The sequence below is a fragment of the Triticum urartu genome, chromosome 6A, assembly GCF_056163025.1.
Source record: "Triticum urartu cultivar PI428250 chromosome 6A, HENAU_Tu73, whole genome shotgun sequence".
NCBI lineage: Eukaryota > Viridiplantae > Streptophyta > Magnoliopsida > Poales > Poaceae > Triticum > Triticum urartu.
Window position 1 is genome coordinate 127,178,420 of NC_141878.1, and position 7,933 is coordinate 127,186,352.

Genomic DNA, 7,933 nt, shown 5'->3' on the forward strand with positions numbered 1-7,933 from the left:
GTTATTGGAAATCATACATACTGATGTATGTGGTCCAATGAACATTGAATCTCACGGCGGATATCGTTATTTTCTCACCTTCACAGATGATTTGAGCAGATATGGGTATATCTACTTAATGAAACATAAGTCTGAAACATTTGAAAAGTTCAAAGAATTTCATAGTGAAGTGGAAAATCATCGTAACAAGGAAATCAAGTTTCTACGATCTGATCATGGAGGCGAATATTTGAGTTATGAGTTTGGAATTCATTTGAAACAATGCGGAATAGTTTCGCAACTCACGCCACCTGGAACACCACAGCGTAATGGTGTGTCTGAACATCGTAATCGTACTTTACTAGATATGGTGCGATCTATGATGTCTCTCACTGATTTATCGCTATCGTTTTGGGGTTACACTTTAGAGACAGTTGCATTCACGTTAAATAGTGCACCATCTAAATCCATCGAGACGACACCTTATGAACTGTGGTTTGGCAAGAAACCCAAGTTGTCGTTTCTTAAAGTTTGGGGCTGCGATGCTTATGTGAAAAAGCTTCAACCTAATAAGCTCAAACCCAAATTGGAGAAATGTGTCTTCATAGGATACCCAAAGGAGACTATTGGGTACACCTTCTATCACAGATCCGAAGGCAAGATATTTCTAGAGAAGGAGTTTCTCTCGAAAGAAGTAAGTGGGAGGAAAGTAGAACTTGATGAGGTAATTGTACCTTCTCCCTTATTGGAAAGTAGTTCATCACTGAAATCAGGTCCAGTGATTCCTACACCAGTAAGTGAGGAAGCTAATGATGATGATTATGAAACTTCTGATCAAGTTACTACCGAACCTCGTAGGTCAACCAGAGTAAGATCCGCACGAGAATGGTACTGTAATCCTATTCTGGAAGTCATGTTACTTGACCATGACGAACCTACGAACTATGAGGAAGCGGTGATGAGCCCAGATTCCGCAAAATGGCTTGAGGTCATGAAATCTAAGATGGGATCCATGTATGAGAACAAAGTATGGACTTTGGTTGACTTGCCCAATGATCGGCAAGCCATAGAGAATAATGGATCTTCGAGAAGAAGACTGACACTGATGGTAATGTTACTATCTACAAAGCTCGACTTGTTGCAAAAGGTTTTCGACAAGTTCAAGGAGTTTACTACGATGAGACCTTCTTACCCGTAGCGATGCTTAAGTCCGTCTGAATCATGTTATCAATTACCGCATTTTATGATGATGAAATTTGGCAAATGGATGTCAAAACTGCATTCCTTAATGGATACCTTAAAGAAGAGTTGTATATGATTCGACCAGAAGGTTTTGTCAATCCAAAAGGTGCTAACAAAGTGTGCAAGCTCCAGCGATCCATTTATGGACTGGTGCAAGCCCCTCGGAGTTGGAATATACGCTTTAATAGTGTGATCAAAGCATATGGTTTTGTACAGACTTTTGGAGAAGCCTGTATTTACAAGAAAGTGAGTGGGAGCTCCGTAGCATTTCTGACATTATATGTAGATGACATATTGTTGATTGGAAATGATACTGAATTTATGAATAGCATAAAAGGATACTTGAATAAAAAATTCAATGAAAGACCTTGGTGAAGCTGCTTATATATTGGGCATCAAGATCTATAGAGATAGATCAAGACGCTTAATTGCACTTTCACAAAGCACATACCTTGATAAAGTTTTGAAGAAGTTCAAAATGGATCAGGCAAAGAAAGGGTTCTTGCCTGTATTACAAGGTGTGAAATTGAGTCAGACTCAATGCCCAACCACTTCAGAAGATAGAGAGAAAATGAAAGGTGTTCCCTATGCTTCAGCCATAGGCTCTATCATGTATGTAATGTTGTGTACCAGACCTGATGTGTGCCTTGCTATAAGTTTAGCAGGGAGGTACCAAAGTAATCCAAGAGTGGATCACTGGACAGCGGTCAAGAACATCCTGAAATACCTGAAAAGGACTAAGGATATGTTTCTCGTATATGGAGGTGACAAAGAGCTCGTCGTAAACGATTACGTCGAGCAAGCTTTGACACTGATCCGGATGACTCTAAGTCACGAACCGGATACGTGTTTTTTTATTAAATGGTGGAGCTGTCAGTTGGTGCAGTTCCAAGCAGAGCGTCGTGGCGGGATCTATGTGTGAAGCGGAATACATAGCTGCTTCGGAAGCAGCAAATGAAGGAGTCTGGATGAAGGAGATCATATCCAATCTAGGTGTCATACCTAGTGCATCGGGTCCAATGAAAATCTTTTGTGACAATACTGATGCAATTGCCTTGGCAAAGGAATCCAGATTTCACAAGAGAACCAAGAACATCAAGAGACGCTTCAATTCCATCCGCGATCAAGTCAAGGAGGGAGACATAGAGATATGCAAGATACATACAGATCTGAATGTTGCAGACCCGTTGACTAAGCCTCTCTCACGAGCAAAACATGATCAACACCAAGACTCCATGGGTGTTAGGATCATTACAATGTAATCTAGATTATTGACTCTAGTGCAAGTGGGAGACTGAAGGAAATATGCCCTAGAGGCAATAATAAAGTTGTTATTTATATTTCCTTATATCATGATAAATGTTTATTATTCATGCTAGAATTGTATTAACCAGAAACTTAGTACATGTGTGAATACATAGACAAACAGAGTGTCACTAGTCTGCCTCTACTTGACTAGCTCATTGAATCAATGATGGTTATGTTTCCTAACCATAGACATGAGTTGTCATTTGATTAACGGGATCACATCATTATAGAATGATGTGATTGACTTGACCCATCCGTTAGCTTAGCACGATGATCATTTAATTTGTTGCTATTGCTTTCTCCATAACTATACATGTTCCTGTGACTATGAGATCATGCAACTCCCGAATATCGGACGAACACTTTGTGTGCTACCAAACGTCACAACGTAACTGGGTGATTATAAAGGTGCTCTATAGGTGTCTCCGATGGTGTTTGTTGGGTTGGCATGGATCAAGATTAGGATTTGTCACTCCGATTGTCGGAGAGGTTTCTCTGGGCCCTCTCGGTAATGTACATCACAATAAGCCTTGCAAGCAATGTAGCTAATGAGTTAGTTACGGGATGTAGCATTACGGAACGAGTAAAAGAGACTTGCCGACAACGAGATTGAACTAGGTATTGAGATACCGATGATCGAATCTCGAGCAAGTAACATACCGATGACAAAGGGAACAATGTATGTTGTTATGCGGTTTGACCGATAAAGATCTTCGTAGAATATGTAGGAACCAATACGAGCATCCAAGTTCCGCTATTGGTTATTGACCGGAGACATGTCTCGGTCATGTCTACATAGTTCTCGAACCCGTATGGGTCCGCACGCTTAACATTCGGTGACAATCGGTATTATGAGTTTATGTGTTTTGATGTACCAAATGTAGTTCGGAGTCCCGGATATGATCACGGACATGACGAGGAGTCTCGAAATGGTCGAGACATAAAGATCGATATACTGGACGGCTATATTCGGACACCGGAAGTGTTCCGGGTGATTTCGGAGAAAACCGGAGTGCCGGAGGGGTTCCCGGAACCCCCAGGGAAGTATTGCCTTAGTGGGCCTTAGGGGAGAGAGAGGGAAGCAGCCCAGGAGGTGACACCCACCCCCAAGGGGAGTCCGAATAGGACTAGGGGAGGGGGTGCGGCCCCTCTTTCCCTCTCCCTCTCCCTCTCTTTCCTTCCCCCTACCTCCTTCCTAGTAGGACTAGGAAAGGATGAATCCTACTCCTACTAGGAGGAGGATTCCTCCTCTCCTTGGGTGCCACTAGGGCCGGCCGGCCTCCCCCCTTGCTCCTTTATATACGGGGGTAGGGGCACCCTAGGACACACAAGTTGATTGTTCCAAGCCGTGTGCGGTGCCCCCCTCCACCATAATCCACCTCGGTCATATCGCAGCGGTGCTTAGGCAAAGCCCTATTCCGGTAGCAACATCATCACCGTCATCATGCTGTCGTGCTGACGAAGCTCTCCCTCGAAGCTCTACTGGATTGTGAGTTCGCGGGACATCACCGAGCCAAACATGTGCAGATCACGGAGGTGCCATACCTTCGGTGCTAGGATCGGTCGATCGTGAAGATGTGCGACTACATCAACCGCGTTGTCATAACGCTTCCGCTTACGGTCTACGAGGGTACGTAGACGATACTCTCCCCTCTCGTTGCTATGCATCACCATGATCTTGTGTGTGCGTAGGAAATTTTTTGAAATTACTGCATTCCCCAACAATAACTTCACTTACAATCTATTGTTTAACCAAAAATCTATTGTGCACACATATTTGCCTGCGCCTTCTCTTTTTGACTATCACAGCAAAGGAAGATATTTTGTTCTTGAGAGCGAGGCCCGAGATCACAACGCAACAGTGGAGGCAGCACGGCAGGCCGAGGCATCCGCATCGAGAGCCTCCATGAGCTACCACGCCAACTACCATCCAGGCTACTGATTGACTACCAAGTTAGGCCAAAAGCCTAAGCTTGGGGGAGTACGTGTTTCTCACCGACATTACATTCATGTCCACTTATTTCTAGTTGTCGGTGTTCACACTTTTTTTGTATCATCCATGCTTAGATTTATTTTCTTGCCTTCTTCTTGTGTGTTTGAAAAACTTTAGAAAAACCAAAAAAATTAGTTGTAGTTAGTTTACTTTCTATGCATGCTTAGTTGTAATACTAAAAAGAAAATCCAAAAAGATTTCCTTGTTCTTCTTTTGCTTGTTGGGAGCTTTCCCCTGTAAATGGTTTTTCTCGTTTTTGCTTTTCCCTTTTATTTGCCTGTTCAAGAAAACCAAAAACTCCAAAAATATTTCAGTGTGTTTCTCTGAATTTATTTTCTTTTTAATTCGAGTTGTACTGAGGAGAAGACCATGATGAAAATGTTGAGTGGCTCTCATATTAATAATTGTTGAACTAATAAAGAGCCCATTTTACCTTGTCTTCTCCTTTTGAATGAAATGTTTGCAGATTCCAGCTTAGTCCACAGCACTCTTGTACAATTATTATTTTCATATCGTTTGGTCATGCACATGAAAGGCAATAATGACGATATTCGATGAACTGGCAGTGGCAGAGAGAAACTGGTATCAACTCGACTTGTTCTGTTTGTGTAAATATGTTTAACCTAGTATCCATGATTTAGTCCATTATGATTAAACATGTTTGCAATGACAATTAGAGATTATAGTTTCTCATGCCATGCATAAGTATCTAGGAGTGGATAATGATTTATCTTGGATATCAACATTGCATTAAAATGATTGTGATGTAGTATGATGATATGGTATCCTCCTCTGAATGTTCGAGTGGCTTGACTTGGCACATGTTCATGCATGTAGTTGAATCAAAACAAACATAACTTGTATAATATTTATGTTCATGGTGTTCATATCCTACTCATGCTAGTGTCCAATGTTACTTATGCATAATGCATGGTTATGACCGTTGTTGCTCTCTAGATGGCCGCTTCTCAATCTAATTGCTAGCCTTCGCCTGTACTAAGTGGGAATTCTGCTTGTACATCAAAAACCCTGAACCCAAAAGTTATTCTAGATGAGTCCACCATACCTACCTATATGCGGTATTACCCTGCCACCCTAAGTAAATTTGCATGTGCCACCTCTAAAAAACTTCTAAATAAATATCTTTTTTGTGTGCCTGGATCGTTCATGGAATGACAGGAGGTGGTCGGTATCTCCATGCTAAGCGGGTTATTCTCAGGCCGAGTGTTTATTCACTCGCCATCGCACGAGAAAAGGGCGGTAATAGGGATGCCCAGTCCCAAACTACAAATTAAAAAAGAGTCAATCTCTCAAATAATCAAACAAAAACTCCCAATGGAGTCAAAACCTTTACTTTTATTGCTTGGGAACTGCCACTAGCGTGCTTAGCAGGGAAGATATTGATAACTGATGGTCGTGAAGTAAATGAGAAGGGTGCATGTCTCAAAATATCATTTACCTCTGTTTTAAAAACTTGAGCTCCGGCACCTCTGCAAATCACTGCTTCCCTCTGCAAAGGGACTTTCTATTTACTTTTATGTTGTGTCATCACCTTCTAAAACAAGCGCTAGAACCTGAGAGCACAACTGTCATGACTTATGCATTGTGTGTAGCTAATGTTGGGTGCATCATGACTAGATCTTTTATACCATGAATTACAATGTTTAGTCGCTGCTTGAACTTTGGAGGTGCTCTGCATTTATGTTTTGCGGTCTCAAAAAGGGCTAGCGAGATACCACTATTGTCATATTATATCATGGTTGTTTTGACAACGTGTTGCTGTTTGAGATATTTTATTATTGCTCACTAGCTGATTATGTCATTGATATGAGTCATTATAATCTTTAAGAGTTATTGTCGGCGTGGTTAGTTATAATGTTGGATGAAAACCTAGGTGTTGTTTAAGCTTATTTATGCAAACAAGAGCAAAAGAGTTTGTAAAAGTTTTTATTTTTCACCTTCAGTTTATCAACTAAATTTCTTGAGGACAAGCAAAGGTTTAAGCTTGGGGGAGTTGATACGTCTCCAACGTATCTACTTTTCCTAACACTTTTCCTCTTGTTTTGGACTCTAATTTGCATGATTTGAATGAAACTAACCCCGGACTGACGCTGTTTTCAGGAGAACTACCATGGTGTTGTTTTTGTGCAGAAATCAAAGTTCTCGGAATGGAACAAAACTTTGCGAGGAATTTTTATATAATAAATAAGAATTTTTTGGAGCCAAGACTTACCGAAGAGGGCCCCCTGGGTGGGCACAACCCACCAGGGTGCACACCCCTCTCCTGGAGCGCCTAGGTGGGTTGTCCCCACCTGGTGGCCCCACAGACCCTGAAACCGACGCTCTAAAATCCTATTTTTCTAGAAAAAACAAGGGAGAAAGAATTATCATGATCCACGAGACGGAGCCACCGTCACCTCTTGTTCTTCAATGGGAGGCCAGATCTGGAGTCCGTTTGGGGCTCCGGGGAGGGGGGGGTCTTCGTTCTTCGTCATCACCAACCCTTCTCCATCGCCAATTCCATGATGCTTCCCACCGGGAGTGAGTAATTCCTTCGTAGGCTCGCTGGTCGGTGAGGAGTTGGATGAGATTCATCATGTAATCGAGTTAGTTTTGTTAGGGTTTGATCCCTAGTATCCACTATGTTCTTAGATTGATGTTGCTATGACTTTGCCATGCTTAATGCTTGCCACTTTGGGCCTAGGTGCCATGAACTCAGATCTGAACCGTTTATGTTATCACAATTATATCCATGTTTTAGATCCGATCTTGCAAGTTATAGTCACCTACTACGTGTTATGATCTGGCAACCCCAGAGTGACAATAACCGGGACCACTCCCGGTGATGACAGTAGTTTGAGGAGTTCATGTATTCACTATGTGTTAATGCTTTGTCTCGGTTCTCTATTAAAAGGAGGCCTTAATATCCCTTAGTTCCCAATATGGACCCCGCTGCCACGGGAGGGTAGGACAAAAGATGTCATGCAAGTTCTTTCCATAAGCACGTATGACTATTTACGGAATACATGCCTACATTATATTTACGAACTGGAGCTAGTGCCGTATCGCCCTAGGTTATAACTGTCTCATGATGAATATCACCCAACAAGTCACCGATCCAATGCCTATGAATTTATCCTATGTTGTTCTTGCTAAGTTACTACTATTATCATCACTATTGCAGTTGCTACAAAATTACTTCTATCACTGTTACCGTTACTGTTACTGCTGTCACTACTATCAAAACTATCATATTACTTTGCTACTGATCACTTTGCTGCAGATAATTAATCTCCAGGTGTGGTTGAATTGACAACTCAGCTGCTAATACCTTCAAATATTCTTTGACTCCCCTTGTGTTGAATCTTAAATTTGGGTTGAATACTCTACCCTCGAAAACTGTTGCGATCC